Source organism: Callospermophilus lateralis, unplaced genomic scaffold (genome assembly GCF_048772815.1).
Source record: "Callospermophilus lateralis isolate mCalLat2 unplaced genomic scaffold, mCalLat2.hap1 Scaffold_194, whole genome shotgun sequence".
Taxonomy (NCBI): Eukaryota; Metazoa; Chordata; class Mammalia; order Rodentia; family Sciuridae; genus Callospermophilus; species Callospermophilus lateralis.
The window spans coordinates 1,663,793-1,684,785 of NW_027512953.1; the positions used below are offsets into that span (position 1 = coordinate 1,663,793).

A 20,993-nucleotide genomic window follows, 5' to 3' on the forward strand; every position below is an offset into this window, starting at 1 on the left:
GTGCTGTTTTTCATCTCCCCTAATCAGGGTCCCTCAACTAGAAATTTTATAGCTAAAACATTTGTAAGTATACGACCTGTTCCTGAGATGGCAAATAGTCTTGGGATGAAAGAGAAACTGAAAATCCCATAGGCATATGTTGCAACCAGATTTTATGTTTGGTAATTCTATATACATTGTTAGATGGAGAACTATGGAATATTTTCAAGTAGGACAAAATATGATGAGATCCATTGCAGAAGTAGGACAGTATTGTTCTTAATCAAAATTTGAATTAAGACTATGTAGTTGCTAATATTTTCTCTAAATTTTGGTAAGATACATGTAGGAAAGTTATAGGATGTTTAACGTTACTACTGTAATAAAATATAACTTATTATCATATACTGTGTTAAAACTTAAAGAGAAAAAGTTTTCAGATAATCCACTTCAAATTGCAGTGTTCTACAAAAGTTCAAAACATCCAACTAAAAACATATAGTCACAGTATTAGCATAGGAATTTATTTAAGGCTTGGAATTAGTATGCCTTTTATTTCCGACTGATAGAATTCCCTTTCATGTTATCTTAATATATGATTAATCATAAGATGATTACAAGTAACAGTGACCAAAGGAAAGTGTTGTTTGATGTGACCTAGTAGCTATCTTGTGGTTAATATTGAAAGGAGCTAGCCAGGCATGGTGGCACATACCTATAATCCCAGTGGTTTGGGAGGCTGAGGCAGGAGGATCAAGAGTTCAAAGCCAGCCTCAGCAACTTAGCAAGGGCCTAAGCAACTCAGGTAGACCTGTCTCTAAATAAAATACAAAAAAACCCCACCAAAACCTGGAGATATGGTTCAGTGGTTAAGCACCGCTGGGTTCAATCCTTGGTCCCCTCAGTCAACCACCCCCCCCCAAAAAAAAGTAATATTGAAAGGAGGTTTTCTTGTCTATTGTCTATATTTCCATATTGTGTTATTCATTTCTAAAGTATCCTTTCTTTATACCTCATTACCATTTATCAGATGATAGTAACAAGTCAAAAATTCTTTAAAAAAAATGAGCAGAGTACATCTTTCTTTGCAGAAATGAGTTTTTAATGCAAAATTATTCTGAGGAGGATATGGAATGTATCCTAAAACACCTCCCTAAATAGCAGGTATTCTGTTTAGAATTGACAAGTACATTGATTAGAATATCAGTGTTGAAGAGTCCTTCAGCTTTCACACAGGTCATACTGGTGTTAGATATTCATACAGGTATTATACAAGAACAAGTCCTAGGTCTTAGTATCTAAAACTAGCTGTTTATATTATATATTTTTAAATTTTTTGATTTATTCTCCTTGTATATAAAATGACTATTTTATTGGGTATGAAATTAAACTTTTGACTCAATGCCTGGCACATAGTGGTCGGTCAAGAGCTAGATGGATATTTATGTTTTTCCTTTTTGTTTTAGGTTTTGCCCCTCATTGCTTCAGGAAATATCAAAATATCAAATATAGATGATACTACAAAGATTACAAAATCTTGCAGTACTTAACTTCCTTTTTAAACTGATTACTGCAAGTCCCGTGGGACTTCTGTTCTCTTATTGTATTACCCAAAGTAAATCTTATTAACCTCTTTCTTAGCATTTTATAAGCCTGAAAGGCAATAGCTGACAGTTACTTCCCTATGACCTGCACTTTTCAGCATCTCTGTCCTGCATACGTGCCCACCTTCCGTTTGCAAAACCAGTAACATAAGTCCTTCAAAGTGTTTCTCACATCCTATGAAAAAGCACAAGGTCAACCAGGGATAGGAAAAAATATGGGAAACACACGTCTATAAAACTTGGATAAGTATGATCTATAGAGGCAGCAAAACAAGGAAATGTTCTCTCAAGCTTCCTGGTGGGAATGAGAAAACCCTTTCCTCTTTTCTTTCCTTGAATTGTAATTAACAAGATCTTCAGAGATAATGGTAGCAAAAGGGCTGACATAAAATTTCTGATACATGGTATTTTCCTGTTATTCTGGCCACCATTTCAGATATTTAACTCTGCCTTCTCTAGATTAACAGTTACATTAAGTAAAAAGTCCACTTGCTTGAGGACATCTGCATATTTAAGGTTTGCTTAAGTGGAGTTTTTTTGTTTTGTTTTGTTTTGTTTTGTTTAGTGATGCTGAAGATTGAACCCAGGGCTTTTAAATGTAAGGCAAGCACTCTACCAACTGAGCTGTATCCCTAAACCTTAAGTGGAGCTTTTTATGCATTTATTAAAATTAAATATTTAACAAGAATTTCCCTTGTCTATAAAGGACCATATTGGGCTAATGTATCCTGTAGCAAATATACCTGGAAATTCTGTTACATAAGCCAGGTGTACTGGTGAACACCTATGATCCTTGCCAGGCTAAGGAGGCAGGAGGTTCGCAAGTTGAAGGCCAGCCTGGGCAACTTAAAGAGACCCTGTCTCAAAATAAAATTTTAAAAAAGGGTTTGAGGTATAGCTCAGAAATAGAATGCTCCTGGGTTCAATTCCCAGTACCAAAAGGGGAAAAAAAATCTAAAGTTATGGGTAGCTCTTTCCACTGGTGGTAATTTTGTATTTATATAGCAATGTCTCATAAACAGGAAAGATGATGATAGAGATTCTGTGGAAAATCTTCCCATTCAGGAAATAGGTGCCAGGTATATGTGGCAGGTGGCATCCAAAACTGAAAAGCTGCAGCTAAAGACATGAGCGCTACTTTGTAGAATCAGCAGTGTTGACAGGTAAGCATTCAGTAGGGGTTGTTCTCATTTCTTCAGCCTTCGAGAAAGGGTTTATTTGATTCTCATAGAAAGCCTACCATCTATGTGATAGGCACTCTGCTGGATTAGTCACCTTTCTCCTGGATTAGTTCCTTCTCAAAGCATCCAGAGAGCTTTCAATAGATGCCTTGGTGATGTATTGACGTACAGGGTTTGGGGATTTTGTGTGTGTGTCTCTGTGTGTGTATTGGTTTATATTGAGTATTGAACCCTAAGGCACTTCGCCATTGAACTATACCCTCAGCTCTCCTTTTTTATTTTTAATTTTGAGATAGGGTCTCACTAAGTTGCTTGAACTTATAATCCTCCTGCCTCAGCCTCTCGAGTCACTGAGATTTCAGGGATATAATTTTTGCTTAGATTTGCCCTTGCTATTCTAGCTGTTCTGACCTAAGAGAATGGTACTCCTTTATCAGAGTTCTCATCAGCCTTAATGGAATTGTACTGTACATCCTTTTAACCAGTTGTCCAGTCTTCCAGAATTGCCTCAAGACTCAGACCACAACATTAATTCTCTAGTTTATTCACCTGAAAGACTAGGCACACAATCCAATTATGCAGTTGAACTGCCACTTTTCTCTGCAGTGAAGGTGCTACTGTCCCAGCTTGATCAGAATATGCTTAAGACATGTCTTTGACAGTACACTGCTCCACCTCCTCTCCAAGGTGTGTGTAAGGTTTCAAATATGTGACTTTAGGTTTTACAGACTCTTACCAAAAAAGGCTTTGGGCCAAATCTGTTTCAAAATTCAGAAATTTTCAGAAGCAATCCCTGTACCATCATTACACACTGAATAGGACATGAGGAAGCACCTGATGATCAAACAACACAGTATTTTTTGCAGTAAAACATTTCAATATTCATACCAAGTTAAATGAATAAAAGCCTATAAATAACATTTCCTTAGTTCAAGCCTAACTCACTTTGCTTCAAATGAGTTCTAAACTTAAAAAAAAAGATCTTTGTGATTTTCAGAGCATTTTGAATTCCAGAATTATAGATTCTAAACCTATTATTGCATTCCAAGCACAAACCTACAGAGATCCAGGTCTTTTTACTTTTTTTTCCCCTTTTTCTTGAGATGGGCATTTCACTCTGTTCCCTATGTTGCCCTGGCTGGTCCAGGACTCATAGAGTCATGCTGTCCTCCTGCCCCAACTTCCTGAGTAGCAGGGACTACAGGAGTGTACCAGCATTCCTGACAAAAGGGACCTCTTGAGAATAAATAAAAATTAACTTAAATAAAAATTAACTTAATTGAATATATTAGAAAACATCAAAAAGAATTAGTGGATTGGGCTGTAATGCCAGCAATTCAGGAAGCTGAAACAGGAAGATTGAAAGTTCAAGTTCAGCTTCAACAACATAATAAGACTGTCTCAAAATAAAAATAAAAAGGACTGGGGATGTATCTCAGTGGTAGCATCCCTGGGTTCAATCCCTAGTACTAAAAACAAAAACAAAAAAAATTTAAAATAAGAATAAGACGGATTGATAATAACTTGATAATATCCACCAATGAACTGAAAAATACAATTAGTACACACACTTTGAGTGAAGGTTAATGAGGGCTGGGGATGTAACTCAGTGGTAAAGTACTTGCCTTAAATGAGGATTAATGAGATTGTTCCTGGTACAACAACCCTAATTTTATCTTTTTTTGAAATTTGGTTGGAAAAATAGTATTTTACTGTGCTAGTGGTTTTCATTCGTCACTTTTTCTCTTTCAAATGAACACATTTTGGGTACAGATTTGAAAAGTAAGGACTCTGTTTCCTCTGTGAAATCAGCATTCTCTCCCAGATCACTTTGTCATCCTATACAGGTACTCAGATATCTGTCTGAACCTTCTGTGCCCTTATAGTAACTTTAAAATGAATTTAAATTAAGCTGGTACAATGGCAAATGCCTGTAATCCCACCTACTCAGGAGATTGAGGCAGGAGAACCACAAGTTCAAGGCCAATTTAACAAGACCTTGTCTCAAAAAATAAAAAGAAATAAGGATATAGCTCAATGGTAGAACAACCCTGGGTTCAGTCCCAAATAAAAGGAATGGAGGGAGAGGATGGGAATGAATCTTGAGAGGTGTCTGAGGACAAAATAGTTGAGATGTGTTAAAATTGATTTATCATAAGTACTAGAATGTTAATTTCCTTTATTTAGTTCTTTAAAATTATTTAATTTATAATTTTTAAAGATCTTAATATTTTATTCTAAATGGACTGGAAATTTTTAAAAACTTAACATTGCTAGTTTTTAAAGCCTTCTCAAACTTATTTGAACCAGTTCGGGTTTTTTTGTTTTGTTTTCCTCAAGGAAAATTAAATCAGTTAAATGTCTTATCTCTAATTAAAAACCTTTCCAAAGTTTCATTCAAAGGAAACTTATATTTTAGCAGCGTCTTTTTAATATTATTGTCTCTGTGTTATTAATATTAGTATTAACCAAATAGTACAATTAGTGACACAGTATAAGCATATATGGACAGCATGGAATCTGAGCCAGCAGGGTCTCAATACAGGCTCTAGACCCACTGCTTAGTGGTTGAGTGGCTTTAGGGAAAAAACAACCCTTTCTTCTCTTCCTTCTTTCCCCTCTCCTCTTCCCCCCTCCCCACTCACTGTTTTGAGACAGGGTCTTACTAAATTGCCCACACTGGCCTCTAACTTGTGATCCTCCTACCTTAGCTTCCCAAGTAGCTGGGATTACAGACATGTACCATCATGCCCAACTGATACATAACCTTTTCTGAGCTTAGATTTCTATACTGATAAGTTGAAAATAATAATTTCTGTGTATTAGGATTGTTTTGAGAACTAAATGAAATTATGTAGGGGCTGGGGATGTGGCTCAAGTGGTAGCGCGCTCGTCTGGCATGCGTGCGGCCCGGGTTCGATCCTCAGCACCACATACCAACAAAGATGTTGTGTCGCCGATAACTAAAAAATAAATAAATAAATATTTTTTTAAAAAAAGAAATTATGTAAAGTGTCACAGAGATTAAAGAATCAGTAAATGGTAACCTTGTTTTCAAAGTTATCATAACTTTATAGTGTTCTGATTATAAAACATGAAAAGAAAGTTTTTACCCAAAGTATACAAGAGTCAAAACATCATATTGTTTCCCTCATTGCTAGATTTTAAGATTTTCTTTCTACTGCAATATGAACTTCCACTTTAACTTAAAGTAGGAATAAACATGCATACATTCTCTTTTTAAAATATCATATCATATGCCATGAAGTTTAAAATGAAAAAACAATGTTTCCACCCAAATTCTCAACATTCAAAGTAATCATTGGTAAAATTATATAGATATGGATACACAAGTTCATATAAATAGATTCATACTAACCAAACTTGAATTTAATCTCTAGCACTCATTAAATTCCAAATAAATTTATATTTCAGGAATATTATTAAATTTTTATTGGGACCCTTTTGCTCTTTGATTAGGCTAAACTCCCAGAAAATGCTAGGAAGATATCTGGAGCTCAGAGCAATAGCATTATTTTTTTTTATTTTTTATTTTTTGGTACTAGGAATTGAACTCAGGGGCACTTAACCACTGAGCCATATCCCCAGACCTTTTTTGTATTTTATTTAGAGACAGTGTCTCACTGAGTTGTTTAGGGCCTTGCTAAATTGCTGAGGCTGGCTTTGAACTCGCTATCCTACTGTCTCAGCCTCCCAAGCTGCTGGGATTATAGGCTGCACCACTGCACCCTCCTACAGTAGCATTATGAACATAATTTTTTTATTACATGCTTTTTGAGACTGTTATCCAGAGAACATTATTCTCTCTGGCCAAAAATGATCCTACTTATTCTAAAATTTATTGCTGGGTTGCTGACAACCTGAGATTCCATCTCCGGACATGTTGATTTATAAGTAAGGAAACTAAGGCCTGGAGAGGCGGGGTTAAGTTAGCCAGGGTGACACATAAATGTATTTTAGATTTCAATGACTGCTTCTTAAAATATCTAAAAAGGTCCATAAAGTAAGAGTTTGCAGAAGTCACTAAATTTGGAGATTCAGATTTATTCCTTCTTTATTCATGTTTAAATGGATTTTAGAATGCAAATTTAAACATACAGCAGATTATATTAGATGACCTTTAATTGGATGAGTGGAGAAAAGATGTCAATTCTAAAGTCAGCTCTGAGAACCTGTGCTAAAATTCATGGCACTCAATAAATCAGTTCTCTTTCTCCCCTCTTCATTCTGTTCTTACCCACATAGAATAATTTTGTCTCTCATCAGTCAGAAACTCATTCTAATAAAGTAAGTTTGTTCTTTTGTCTCTAAAGGCACAGTCCTAATAATCTAGTACCCTGGCCCTCACTTTGGAATCAGGGCATTCAGTTATATTCGCATAACTAGCATTTACTAAGGACATTCCTGTGTTTGTGTTAGGTCCCAAACTAGGTGAAACACTGCTCAGGCCCTCAGATTGCCCAAGAGCAAACTGAAGCCAGTGCAGCACTGGCATGGCTTGATGTTGGCCTGATAGTGGAGACTCAGTGACTTCTAACAAACTAAAATCAATTAATATAATGGGTATAGTCAAAGTAAAAGAGCCCCTTAGTCATTTGGAGAAGTCAGGGAAGATTTCCTAAAAAGGTAGCACTTGAAATGAGACTAGGAGTTTGTTTATGAACAACACAATAAATAAATAAATAGGAAAACTATTCCAGCCAAAGGAAATAGAACTCAAAAGCACAGGATTGTATTTAGATTGACATTTATTTTGCAGCAAAAGAACAACGTGCTTCTGAAACGTTTTTACTAATATCTCATGATTTCTAAAATTATTCTATTTCTGAACATCTCAAGAATCAAATTTAGTTGACCCTCCTTTACGTTAATAGAATTTGTAAACTGACACCTAACCTTTTATAGCATCCCTCTTCAAGTTCTAATTTGTTTGTGTGTGTATGTGCATGTGCTACTGTTATTCTGAGATTATATGTATGCTTCTTTACAAATAAGCAAATTGAGTAAGTGAGCTTTTCCAGAGCTAGGCTATAGTGCTATCTGTTATTTAATTATTTAATTCTCATATTCTGCTTCAAAAAGATACCAATGTTCTTTAAATTAAGTGCTTCATGTCTCTTATATGTTACCATTCTTTTATATATTTCAAATACATTTTTAAAAGAATAAAGGGAAAATATTTTAAAAATGAACTAAAAATTAAATTAGTCATCATTTAAAAAGAAGCAGTCACCTGCAGCTCCTTCACTATAATCAACCACTGTAAATATGACCACTCTAAAAGATAGTGATAGGGCTGAGGTTATAGCTCAGTGGTAGAGTGCTTGCTTCTCACTTGTGAGGCACTGGGTTTGATCCTCAGCACCACATAAAAATAAATAAAGATATTATGTCCATCTTTAAAAAAAATAGTGATTTACATTATAGCCTGACTGATAGGATTTGGGGGATGATTGGGGGAGTTCCGGGGATTGAACTCAGGAGCACTTGACCACTGAGCCACATCCCCAGCCCTATATCATATTTTATTTAGAGACAGCATCTCTCTGAGTTGGTTCGTACCTCACTGTTGCTGAGGTTGGCTTTGAACTTGGAATCCTCCTTTCAAAGCCGTCTGATTCTCTGGGATTACCATGTGCCTGGATGGTAGGATTTTTGATAGTGACGATGGCTGAGAATATTGCTCTGTGTGTTGTTTAGCACCCTGGACTGTGTTTGCTTTGTATAATATTTTTATTTTATTAAGATATACGTTATAAAGAGCTTTCACATGTCTTCTGTGACCTGACTTCAGAATTTATGAAAAGATTAAATTGCAAGTGAGTCTCTAAAATTCTTTCCATTTCATTATATCTCTTTTTATTCTAAAAATCGTCTTTGGACAATACATATTTAGGAACTTATTTTCTTAGCTAGACACAGTGAAACATGCCTGTAATCCCAGTGGCTCGGGAGGCTTGGGGCAGGAGGACTGTGAATTGAAAGCCAGCCTCAGTAATTTAGCAAGGCCCTAAGCAACTAAGTGAGACCCTGTCTCAAAATAAAAAGGACTGGGGATGTGGCTTAGTGGTTAAATACCCCTGTGTTCAATACTCAGTATCAAAAAATAATTTTTTTTTCTTGCCAGGAACAGTAACACACACCTTTAATCCCAGCTACTCAGAAGGCTGAGGCTGACCTCAAACTTGGGATCCTCCTGCCTCAGCTTCCACAGTTGCTGGGATTATAGGTGTGTGCCACTATACTCAGTATGTCTTGTTTTTTAAGTGCTAAATGAAGGCCCTTTGGTCTAACTACTGAGTATAATAGTTGCAATCAGAATAACAATATTTTTCTCTCTGTTCTCTCTTGTGTTGTAGAGTCGACAATTAGAATCAGAAACTGGGACCACAGAGGAGCACAGTCTAAATAAAGAGGCTAGGAAATGGGCCACACGTGTGGCACGTGAGCACAAAAATATTGTTCATCAACAACGGGTAAGTGTAGTAGAATCCTGGCCACATTCAGCTTAAGCCAAGTGTCAGACCCATTTAAGGAGCTAAATTTTATTAATGTGAAAAGCACCCATATAAGTTTTTTTTGTTCTTTCTCAAACTCAACAATATAGTCTTATCTATTTATCTTAAAAATTCTGTAAACCTTGTAGCAGCAACACATTAATTCACCTGTTTGCCATAAAATTGCCTAAGAAAGACTAGTGATGGTGTATTACAGTTTGTTGGCCGGGGGAAGAGGCATACATATGATAAATTAAAGTAGACTTTCATCTCTCAAGACAAGTTTTTTTGAAGACACAGTTGTAAATTCCATGAAAATATATTTTCAAGACTAAACTCCAAGTGCAAAGAAATTATTTTAAATATGGTATTTTTTTTAGTTTGATTTTTAGTATCTAGATCCTCTTTCTTTGACTTCACGTCCAACTTCTTAAAAGAATTGTCCACACTTACACATCCTGACCTCCCTCCTACTTTTCAGCTCATTGTGTTTAAGCTTTGCCTTGCTTTCCTTCTGATCATTCCTTTCCTTCTAAATTTATCATAATCACCAGTGATGTCTGTTGCAAGATCCAAAGTGGACACTTGATCTCTCGTTTTTCTTAACCAATCAAGTTTCATCATAACTAACAACACCCTTCTTCTTAAAACACTCTTCAGCCCTCTGCAACTCAGCATTGTTCCAGTTTTCCCTCTTCCTCTTCAGCCTGTCTAGATTCTTTCATGGGTTGCTCTTTCTCTATCCAATGGTTAAATATTTAAATTCCTTAGATTCCTGAACTAGGCTGTCTTTTTTTTTTTTTAAACTCTTTACTCTCCCTATGGTCCATCTCATACACTGCTATTTTTTCACTTTCAACCTAATCATAAACTAATATTTTCAACATTGGGCCTTGCTTGCTGCTGTATCCCATGTATTTTTTTGCCTACTTTGACATCTTATTTCACTTGTCTCACAGGAGACAATGTTTTGGGTTTTTGGGGTTTGTTGTTGTTGTTTGCTTTTTGTGGGTTTTTCTTATTGTTGTTGTTGTTTTGGTTTTGGTTTTTTGATTATTAAACTGGGAATTGGACCCAAGAGTGCTTTACCACTGAATTGCATTCCCAAACCTTACTTTATTTTATTTATTTATTTGGTACCTGGGATTGAACCCAGGAGCACTTAATCACTGAGCCACATCCCCACCCCTCTTTTTTATATTTTATTTAGAGACAGGGTTTTGCTCAGTTGCTGAGGCCAATGTTGAACTCACCATCCTCCTTATTTTAGCCTCCTGAGCCACTGGGATTAAAGGTGTGTGCCACCACACCCAGCTTTGTGTCTTATTTTAAAATAGGTTCTCACTGTGTTGCTGACAGTCTTGTTAAGTTGCCGAGACTGGCCTCAAACTTGGATCTTCCTGCCTTAGCCTCCTGAGTCACAGGATTACAGTCATCTGCCACCATACCCAGCTTAAAAAAAATTTAAAAAGCATTTTTTTAATAATGTCTTTCAGGGGCTGGGGATGTGGCCCAAGCGGTAGCGCGCTCGCCTGGCATGCGTGCGTCCCGGGTTTGGTCCTCAGCACCACATACAAAGATGTTGTGTATGCCAAAAACTGAAAAATAAATATTGAAATTCTTTCTCCCTCTCTCTCTCTCTCTCTAAAAAAAAAATAAAAAAGACCTATTTAAAAAAAATAATGTCTTTCAGTGTTCTGGGTATTGGTAGTCTCAACTTGGCAGTTATCACTTTATAATAATCAGATAATGGCCAGTGCTGGTGTCATCTCATGTGAAATAACTGGTTCTTTTTTTTTAAAGAGAAAGAGAGAGAGAATTTTTAATATTTATTTTCTTTTTAGTTTTCGGCGGACACAACGTCTTAATTTGTACGTGGTGCTGAGGATCGAACTCAGTGTCGCGCGTATGCCAGGCGAGCGTGGTACTGCTTGAGCCCCAGCCCCAGCCCCAAAAATAACTGGTTCTTAGGCTGGGAAGATCTAAACAGTTGGGAACCAGAATGCTAGGGCTTCTTACACACTTCTGTCTCTGTGTGGTCTCTCCACATGATCTCTCCAACATGGTGGCTTCAGGTTGGCTATACTGCTTACATGGTAGCACAAAGCCCCAAAGATATAAGTTCTAAGAGTGAGAAAATAAAACCTGTGTATTCTTTTGACCTAGCCTCAGAAACATCATTGGGATTGTTGAATCATATTTTATTGAGACAATCACAAAGGTCTGTCCATAGTTCAAGGAGGTAGGACATACACTCTACTTCTTGGTGGAGAAGTAACGAAGTTGGAAAAACATGCAGAATGAGAAATGTAGTAACAACTTTTTGAAAAACATAGTCTTCCACAGTATACCTTATGGTTAAAAGTTATAATTAAAACTTCACATACCTCTGACATGCAAAATACACTCAATTCTTATCCCCCAAAGCCTGGGATTTTGGGTTTTTTTTTTTTTTTTTTTTTTTTTTTTGCTAAAATCTGTCCACAATTAATAAAAATTGTAAACCAAGAGCTAAAGCTCAGTAAGCCTGAGGCAGGTAAAACACAAAGAAAATCACACCACAGTGCATCATAGTCAGCTTTAAAATACAAAAAATGTTTAACAGTTGTCAGGCGTGGTTATATACACCTATAATCCCAACTACTCAGGAGGCTGGGGAGGAGGCAATCACAAGTTCAAGACCTGCCTGGACAACTTATTGAGACTATTTAACAAAAAAAAGGTTGGGGATGTAGCTCTGTAGTAGTAGTCCCCAGGTTCCATCCTAGTATGAGATATTGGGATGGGGGGGTGGTAATTGATTGTCCATGATGAAAAATCAAAAATGTTTCCTTCAAGATCAAGAACAAGATAAGAATGTTCACTTTCACCATGTTTACTCAACATAGGAGTTCTAGAGCAGTTATCGCAAAGTATAGCAAAGTTGCAGGATGCAAAATAAAAGCAAAAAAATCAGTTGTATTTCTAAATAACAATGAGCACTGCAAAAAGGAAATTAATACATCTCCAGTACCACAGTAACAATAAAAAAAGGAAATTAAGAAAGCAATTTCAGTTCTAGTAACACCAAAAAGAAAATATCAAGAAGGTAAAAGACTTGTACACTGGGAACTACAAAAACATTGATGATAGATTAAAGAGGGCATAAGTAAATGGAAAGACAGTTCATGTTCATTAAGTGAAGGTATTGATAAGATGACAGTTACTCCCAGAATGATGTCCAGATTCCATGTAATTCCTATCAAAATCCCATTGGGAATATATCCAGTATTCATGGAACTGAAGGCAGATATTGTTTGGGGTTTGTTTTATGGGGGCTTCTTTTCATGTGTTTGTTTTGTTTTGTTTTGTTTGTTACTGGAGATTGAACCCAAAGGCATTTTGCCTTTGAGACACATCCACAGCCCTTTTTATTTATTTCGAGACAGGGTCTCATTAAGTTGCTGAGGCTGGCTTTGAACTTGTAATACTCATGCCTCAACCTCCCAGATAGCTGCAGATATTGTTAAATGGCACTTAATACCAAAATGTTCTTCAAATTCAATGTAGTTCCCTTCAAAATCTGAACAGTGTTATTTACAAGAAAAGACAAAGCCATTCTAAAATTCATATGAGATCTCAAGAGACCCCAAATAGCCAAAATAGTCATGAAAAATAATAAGGTTAGAGAACTCCTACTTCCTGATTTCAAAGCTTATAAAACTGCAGAGATTGAGGTAGTGCAGTACTGGCATAAGGACACATATATAGACTTTAACTACATATGAAATCTATTTTTATTTATTTTGGAGGGATGGGTACTAGGGATTGAACTCAGGGGCATTCTGCCACTGAGCCACATCTTCAGCCCTGTTTTGTATTTTATTTAGAGTCAGGGTCTCAACTGAGTTGCTTAGCACCTCACTTCTGCAGAGGCTGACTTTGAACTTGAGATCCTCCTGCCTCAGCCTCCCAAGCTGCTAGGATTATAGGCTTGCACCACTACGCCCAGTATATGAAGACTATTTTTAAAATACCAGTTTTCTCCATATATTCAATGTGATACAGGTTAAATACCCAGCATTTTTTTTAATTAACAAGCTAATTCTCAAAGATATGTGAAAATGCAAATCATCTAAGATAGCCAAAACAATTTTGAAAAAGAAGGATTAGATTTGAGGGCTTTCTCCACCTGGTTTCAAGACATAAAACTATACTAATCAAGATGTTTTAGCATTGGTATGAGGATATACTTACAGATGAATGGAACAAAATGAAGAGTCTAGAAGTAGCCCCACGCATATATGGTCTGTTGATTTTAGACAAAGGTATAACAAACTTGTAAAAATGATAAATATATATATAATAACATGCCTTGCACATGTGAGATACTGGGTTTGATCCTTAGCACCACATAAAAATAAATAAAATAAAGGTACTGTGTCCATCTACAACTAAAGAGAAGAAAACAAGATTGAGTTCCCTGTCTCCTTCCCAGCTATTAGCTAGAGGCTGTCTTTAGCCCCTAGAAGCTACTGTTCCTGGTCCTTGCACTTGTGCTTCCAGTCTCAGAATCAGCAATGGCACACTGAATCCTTCTGCTTAGAATCTCTAATTTCCTTTCTACCCATCTCTTATCTTACTCTAGCCAGAGAAAATTCTTTGCTTCAAAGATATCACATGATTATATTGAACTCACTTAGGTAATCAAGGATGATCTCATTATTTTAAGGTTCCTAACTCTAATACTTCTGCAAATTACATCATACATACCCACAGTTTCAGACACCAGGGTATTTACATCTTCAAAGCCATGCTGCATATTACAATGATAAAACAAGAAAACAACATCTATCATCACCACTACTTTTCAGTGTCATATAGGATTAGTCAATGTATTAATTAAAGAAAACCAGTTAAGAGATTTAAATATTAGAAAAAGGCACATCCATCATTATTTATTAATAATATATGTACCCAAAATACCAAGACCCAATTGTCAATGATGGTTTAGTAAAGTGAACAAATACAAGAATATATTTTTAGAAATCATTAATTTTCCAAGGTTAGGAATCTGGCTCAGTGGCAGAGCATTTGCCTAGCATGAGTGAGGCCTGGGTTCAGTCTTCAAAACTGAAGGGAAAAAGGAAAACTTTAGTTTTCTCATTAATCAGAAATAATAAATTGCAAATACAGTGGAAAAAAGTTATTCATCACAGCAGTAAAATACTGATAAGGTAAAGGAATATAAAATTTTAATGAAACTTAGAAAATATATTTGGAGAAGCTTGACATTCTGGCTCTAAAATTTACCTGGAATTCTTTTTATAAACACACAAGAATGAGACTTACCACATACTAAATCATAAAATAATGACCACAGAAATTAACTGTGATCTAATACAAAAAAATAGCAAATCTATTAAAGAACATATGATAATTTAGAATAATGATCTTATCAAGATACCATTTTTGGCATACACAATTGCTAAATCCATTTACTAAAGGATTTACTAATTCTTTTCCCCCAAAATTTGAAATGTCAATCAAGATGCCATTTTTCAGGTAGGAGGGAAATATAATGATGAACAGTGTATTAAAAGCTGCCAAGAAATTATTGTTAGGTCTGATAATGGTATTATGGTTGTATAAAACAATTCACATTTAGAGATATTTATTATAACACGTAGGAATAAAATGACTTAATATCGATTTTTTTTCTTCAAATGCTGTAGCAAAGAACAAAAAGGATAGGTAAAGCAAATTTTAACATTTTTGTGAATCTCAGTTATTAATATATGGGATTTATTGTAATAGATGCTCTAAAACCTTCAAGTATATTTGAATTTTTTTATAATAGAAAACATGTTAGCCTGGGGGTATGGCTGAGTGATAGAACATGTATATGCTTAGCATGCATGAAGCCCTAGGTTCAATTCCAAGCACTACCAAAAAAAAAAAAAGTTAATGGCATTTCAAATCTTTGGGGAAAAAAGTTAGTAAAAATCCTTTAGTAAATGGATTTAGCAATTTTGTATGTTTAGGGAAAAATACACCATTAGGTTTCTTTCTTCCACTATATACAAAATAAATTTTAGAAAACTAAAGAGCTAAGTGCTAAGCACTAAACATATGACTATTAAAAAACTAGAAGAACCTAGAATATATATATATATATATATATATATATATATATATATATATATATATATATATATTTAGTTATCAGTGGGCCTTTATTTTATTCATTTATATGTGGTACTGAAAATTGAATTCAGTCCCTCACACATGCTAAGCAAACCCTCTACCACTGAGCCACAACCTCAGCCCCATATTTTTGGTATATTACAGATACCCATTTTTTTGGATGGGGGGTGGGGATACCAGGGGTTGAACTCAGGGGTACTCAACTACTGAGCCACATCCCTAGCCCCATGCCTTTTTTTAATTTTACTTAGAGACAGGGTCTCACTGAGTTGCTTAGCTCCTTTCCATTGCTGAGGCTGGCTTTGAACTTGCCATCTGCCTGCCTCAGCCTCCAGAGCTGCTGGGACTACAGGCATTTGTCACTGCGCCCAGCCATATACCTTTTTAAACAAAACAAAACTCAGGAGCTATAAAGGAAAAGACTGATAAAATGTGACCACATAAAAATTAAAAATTTCCGCAAAACAAAAGAGCATTAACAAAGGAAAGGGGATAGAGTAGAAGGAAATGTTTATAACAAATAATAGGAAAAAAAAGGAGTAAATATCTTGAAAGAAATATATTTTAATAATAATTAAAAGATTAAAAAAGTGAATTGAAATAGAAGTACAAATTGCTAGCAACATATAAAATGATTCTCCATTAATTAGAGACCTGAAAATATGGTGAATTACATTTATGGATTTCTGGATGTTGAGCCAGTGTTCCTGGGATGAAACCCACTTGATCATGGTGTACTGTCTTTTTAATATGTTTCTATGTGATTTGCCAGGATTTTACTAAGAATTTTTGCATCTATGTTCATCAGGGATATTGGCCTGAAGTTTTCTTTCCTTGGTGTATCTTTGTCTGGTCATAGGTTGAGTTTAGAAGGGTTCCCTCCTTTTCTATTTCATAGAATAGTTTGAAGTGGATTGGTGTTCTTCTTTGAAGGAAGGTCTGGTAGAACTCAGCTGAGAATCCTTCAAGTCCTGGGCTTTTCTTTGTTGATAGGCTTTTCATGGCATCTTCAGTTTCATCGCTTGAAATTTACCTGTTTAAATTTTGTATATCTTCCTGATTCAATTTGGGTAGGTCATATTTCTCTAGAAATTTGTTGATGTCTTCAAGATTTTCTGTTTAATTGGAGTATAAGTTTTTAAAATAGTTTCTGATCATCCTCTGTATTTCAGTGGTGTCTGTGGTGATATATCCTTTGAGTTTTTTCCCTTTTTCTCTTGGTTAGCATGGCTAAAGTTTTCTCGATTTCATTGATTTTTTTTTTGAAAAACCAACTCAACAGTGAGATCATTTTTCAAAAAATACATTGGCATAATTCTAAAGATTGGCAAAATTCAGTGTGGGTAAGATACAAGGAAGAGTAGGTACAACTTTGTGTAGATAATCTGGTAATGTCTATTAAAATTAAAATGTGCAATTTCTGCTTTTATATTTTTTATCTTAAATATTCCTATATGTGTTCAAAAAGTCATTGACTTTTGTACAAAACGTCATTGTACAAAGGGTTCTTTGTACAGAGTCACGTATAATGTTGAGAAACTTGAAAATTCAAAAGGCAAATAGAGTAAGAATAAATGAAACATGGTACAGTTAAATTCTTGGATCTATAGATTAATTAAAGAGAATGAGGTCAGTCTATTTATACAGACATGAAAAGCTTTCTTAGAAACATTGAGAAGATAGTATATCTAATTTTATTTTTTTAAACAAAATTTTCTGTTTGTTTTTATATAGAGAGAAATGCTCAAAAGTGGTTTAGAAAAAATAAAAATTAATTGATGGTATGACAGTTTTACCCCATAATGGATTATACAATGTAATAAAAAACTTTTGCCATTTTGCATTAATTGTTTTGTAACAGTATTTTATATTCATGTAAATTTTAAAAACTAAAGGTATGCATGTCAAAACTTGTACAATCCAAGTAGGATCTGTAGATTGAGCCAATGTCAATTTTTGTACTCTATTGCAGTAGCCCCTACTTATCTGCAGTTCACTATCCATGGCTTCAGTTACCTGAAGTCAACCACAGCCCAGAAATGTTAAATGTAAAAGTTCAGAAATAAACATTTTAGATGTTTTAAATTGCACACCATTCTGAATAACATGTAAGTCTCATTCTTTCCCACCCAAGATCCAAAACACTTTAACCATAATTTTTACGCTACGTACCCTATCCACCTGTTACTTACTGAGTAGCCAGTTAGATTATCAAATCCGCTGTTATAATATCAGAGTGTTTTGCTTAACCTTTTATTTTACTTAATAACAACAGAATACAAGACTAGTAATGCAAAGAAGGCACCATGACATAAAACAGATTAATTCTTCCACTGAGAAGCATTGTTGCAGGGCTTATAGAAAAATACATAGTAATTTTAGAATTCAGTATTACCAGCATTTTTAGCATCCATTGAGGGTCTAGGAAAGAATCTCCTGAGGATAAAGGGAAACTACTAATGTAAAGTTATATAAATTTTTACCACTGGGGGAAGTTGGGTGAAGGGAGTGTGTACTAGTTTTGCAACTTACAGAGTCTATAATCCAAATTTTTAGAATTAAATAAATAAATGAAACAAAATTACAAGTTAAGGAAAGGATAATAATTTGTTAAAAAAGGAATCATGGTTTTAGTTACTAAAATCTTTGAAATAATCATTCAAGGAACAAAGATGAGAAGGAGGATTATTTTCTGTACCTGTTTTCTCTTTAGGTTCTAAACGAACTTGAATGCCATGGAGTTGCTGTATCAGAACAAAGCCGAGCAGAACTGGAACAGAAAATAGATGAAGCTAGAAAAAATATTCATAAAGCAGAGGTAAGGGGGCAGCTAACTATGGCATTTTGCCCAACTCCAGTCAATGTCACAGCTGTGATGTACACCTTTGAAGCTGAGTTCCTACACTTATTAAGTTGAAGGGGAATCACCATTTAATTTATGTCCACAGTAGTATTATTGAGTGCCTGCTTTGTAGAAAGTATACATATAGCAGACTTTTAACTTGCTGTGAAGAGTTCATAATCATGAAAATTACATAACAAAAGAATTAAGTCACAATAAAGATATTAAACTTTAACAAAGTAAAATGATAATCAAGTTAATGGTAGAGATATTTATGTTTATATATAAAATGATAACTTATATATTATAGAATATATAATAACATTTATATATAATTTATATATTATATAATAATACATAGTAATATATTTATATAAGATTATATATGTTTATATTTAGAACCTAAAAAATCTCCCTTATATGGGTGGTTTCTGAATCCAGGGGCATGAACTGGGTCTTCAGCAATAGAGATTTGGTTGAGAAGCGATAGGGCATAATAAAAGTAATTTTTTTTTGACTCATGAGATCTTTTGAAAGTTGTATAAAAACTATGAAACCTCTCCCACAAAAAAAGAAATGTACATGTTGTGTAAAGCATCAGAGTTCATCAACCCCAGGCTAATACTCCTTGCCCTAGAGGGAAAGAGGTCAAAATGAGAGAACAAGAAAGTATTAGCAAAAGGGGGCAGGCACAGGGTAGAGTTTGGCAGTTGAAAGTGATTAGAATAACAGATTTTTGTAAGGAAATGCGATAGAAAGTAAGTAAACTAGGTCCAGTTCACAGAGGACACACATGTGTATTCATCTACTCTGCTACAGCATGATGAAGGGATATGGAGGTAGACATTAAAAAAAAAAGACCAAGACTTTACAACTCTCAAGAGATATGTTCTTATTAGAAAAGCCTAAAGAATGCCAAAGATAACCAAGACTGTGAAGCACAAGTGCCAAAGAGTGGCCATACAAGTATGCTTCAGGAAGTGGAGGACACAGGGAGCATTGGGGGAGGGGTTTTCAGAGCAGAGGTAGGACTTAAGATGGTGTTGGCCAGTGAATAGTATTTAATTAGTCAGGGAAAAGGGAATAACATAGATCTGTGGCTTGCAACCTCAAGAAACAGAACTTGAACCAAAATATGAAGGTAGGAAGGAGGCAGGTTTTAGTTTGATGTTGAGAAATATTTTCTAAGAGTCAGATCTTCTGAGTGGCAGAATAAGTACATAATGCAACACTGTAAGGGCTCAGGATTCTGGGCAAGCATCTGTCAGGGACTCTGTACATGGAATTCTGGCATTGGTTGAAGGTAATCTAAACTAGTGATTTTCAAACACCCCTTTATTGCTCTAGAGGTTTTGAAAAAGTGCTTCCGTGGTTGTGGGGTAAGGGTGAGGTGACAGAGGCAAACACAGGATATATGAGCGTGTTTTTGACAGAGCCCCATGGAAGTGATTTGAACCAGAATGGGTTTGCCATCTTCATGGTCTAAAGAAGCTCCGGTAACCTCTCCTCTGCTTCTTTCCTGGCATAGTCTGACCCACAGCCTCCATAGTGAGAAGGGCAGGGTGTGCAGTGAGCAGACATTTTCCTCTCTGAATTCAGAGTCACAGCTAAACCACTACCCTCTGGTGCTGGCCAAGTACTGCTGGCAGGCCCTTGCCAGTTTGGAAAACACTGGCTTGTGGTAGAAGAGATTATTAATCTATTGTTTTGTTTCTCTTCACTCTGGATGAAGCCAGTATTACCGCCTTAGTGGAACAGAAGTGATTACCTTAGAACAAGTCTCAGAAGTTTTCTGAAGGGGTTGTACTTATATTTTCCATTTACAGACTCCATCCATGGTATCACTATCTAGTACCTTAACTCCACTAGTGCCTCTACTACCACATCTTTTATAGTACTAGTACTAACAGCTGTCAGTCTAAATAAAGGCCTAAATAAAGGCCAGTTGACCTTTTATTTCCCTGAGTATGAGTATGCTAAACTACACTGTTAGCTTAAAACTAAGAATATAAAGTGAGATTCCCACAACAGAATATTTCACCTCTCCTAATACATTTAAGTCTGCATTCTCAAAGATCATTTTCGTTCCCAAATATGGAATATGCTAAAATTATAATGTCAGATTATCTCAGTTTTGAATGTCTGTAAAATGTAATTAATTCTATTTTTTTAAAATGATCTCTCAGTTTCCTCATATTAGAGAATTTAAAAAAAATTCCCAGCTAAAATTAACTGGCAAATAGGAGGGCATGTGTATTTGGGCAGTACTTACAAGATTGTCATAATGAAATTTTTTGATAGACTAGAAAACAAGAGAGATTGACATTAATTGTTTTGTACATACCCTTTTTCTTTTCTCTGCCTGTATATCTTTTGCATTGGTTTTTCTGAATTGCATAGTTACTCAATAGCTTTTTACCTAAATATAAATACCTGTTACAAGAGAGAGAAAGGTGGTTAAAATTGCATTATAGCTTTCAAGTTTGGTTTTTAATTCCTGCTAACAAGAGCCTTATTAAGAATCTGCTTTATCCAGTCTTTCCTATATTATGTCTCCATTCAGTGTTGCTAATTAGAATAAAAGTCATTTGTGGTCTTTTGTAATAGGTTAAAGAATCTTCCAACTAGAAGAAATTCAAAATATAAAAAATGCTTTTCCAAAGACTAGAGATCTTTAATTCTT

At 35.2% G+C, this 20,993-nt stretch overlaps 1 pseudogene; it reads left to right on the forward strand.

Annotated features, from left to right (window-relative positions):
- LOC143389228 (F-BAR and double SH3 domains protein 2-like) overlaps nucleotides 1–20,993 on the forward strand; it is a 131,714-nt pseudogene that overhangs the window by 62,274 nt on the left and 48,447 nt on the right.